The following is a 1,295-nucleotide window of genomic DNA, read 5'->3' on the forward strand; positions in this document are numbered from 1 at the left end:
TGATTAATTTTAGCAGGGGCTCGCAGCTTGATATTTTACCCGAATTTGAGACTTATAATTGACTCTGACTGAAGGTAGTTCTGCAGGTGTCTTCTTGTTCTCTCTGTACAGCTTTTATTCGTGCAACCTGGCTACTATTTTATTATTTCCGATTATAGCTTGTTACCTTGTTATTGCTACCTTGCAGCAGTCTCCGAAATTTCGAGGCAGCCGCCTGCAATTCTTGTGCTCTGAAGCAACACATATTAGAATTTTGCATGGCGTGGAACAAGGAAGCAAGGTATGGCAAATATGTCGGCTTTTCCTTTTTTGTCTTGACGATCTTCCACTGTGGCAATGCCCATGCTTTCGCCAGAAGCGGGCCAGAGTGGCGGGTTGGCCCGGGCGACTTCTTTTCTAGAGATGTTAGCGAAACTGTGCCAACAGTAAAAGTCAAGTTCCTGATGGCAGCTTTGTGAAATTGCAGTTTAACGGTCAACCTCGATGATTCAAGTAGGAATGGATTGTTTCGACATGCTGATTCTCGTGACATGCAGATTAGTTAGCAAAAGAATCTGACTTCTACAGCTGCAGTCTTTTTTTTCTTATTGGCTAAATCACATGATACACAGTCCTTGACTATAATTTGAAGGGATTATAAGAATGGGCTTGTTGGTAGTGATACATGGCGGAACTTGTAGCGCACAAAAAGACACGGACGAAGAAAGTGACGACAGGACGAAGCGCATCGTCCTGTCGTCACTTTCTTCATTCGCGTCTTTTTGTGTGCTACAAGTTTCTCCTTGACTATAGAATATGGGTTTTAAAATTGTAGAATGTTCGCAGTTACTCATATATGTTAAGCGCAGATTAGTTAAAATTGAAATATACAGGGATTTGTTTTGGCATTCTACTGTGTTCTTTTCTGTGCCTTTAAAACTTACCGTCTTCGTATGTGCAGGTGCACATCTCAGACGCCTTGCATGAGACGTTCAGCACCTTTCTCTCAGGTTCTGCCTCCCGACAAGCTTTCCAGCAGGCGTCTATCGGACATACTGCAAGAAAACGAAGGTCATGAACTAGCCAGCAGGACTACATAGTATGAGGACACGTGCACTTTGTTACGCTTTGCAAGGATCCGCTGGCCGGCTCAGGCTTCCTGGCCAACTGCGATGTAATTTGTCTGATTAAACTTGTTATGAGCGGGTGTACCACTGAATTTATATTAGTAAACCTGCAGGGCTGGCAGTACTTGCATAGTTTTTATTTGAGCAGCCTTTAGGCTGCACCTTGACCAGGGGTCTCAAACACGCGGC

General features: G+C 43.9%; 1 protein-coding gene across 1 annotated transcript in view; it reads left to right on the top strand.

The window, feature by feature from the left end:
• LOC119399721 (AP-5 complex subunit zeta-1) overlaps positions 1-1,094 on the top strand; it is a 77,027-nt gene extending 75,933 nt beyond the window's left edge. The window contains exon 19 of the mRNA XM_037666558.2: positions 941-1,094. The gene's annotated coding sequence lies outside the window, so the exon portion shown is untranslated. The remainder of the gene's footprint in view (positions 1-940) is intronic.
• Positions 1,095-1,295: the final 201 nt, after the last annotated feature.

The sequence above is a fragment of the Rhipicephalus sanguineus genome, chromosome 7 (genome assembly GCF_013339695.2).
Source record: "Rhipicephalus sanguineus isolate Rsan-2018 chromosome 7, BIME_Rsan_1.4, whole genome shotgun sequence".
Classification (NCBI taxonomy): domain Eukaryota; kingdom Metazoa; phylum Arthropoda; class Arachnida; order Ixodida; family Ixodidae; genus Rhipicephalus; species Rhipicephalus sanguineus.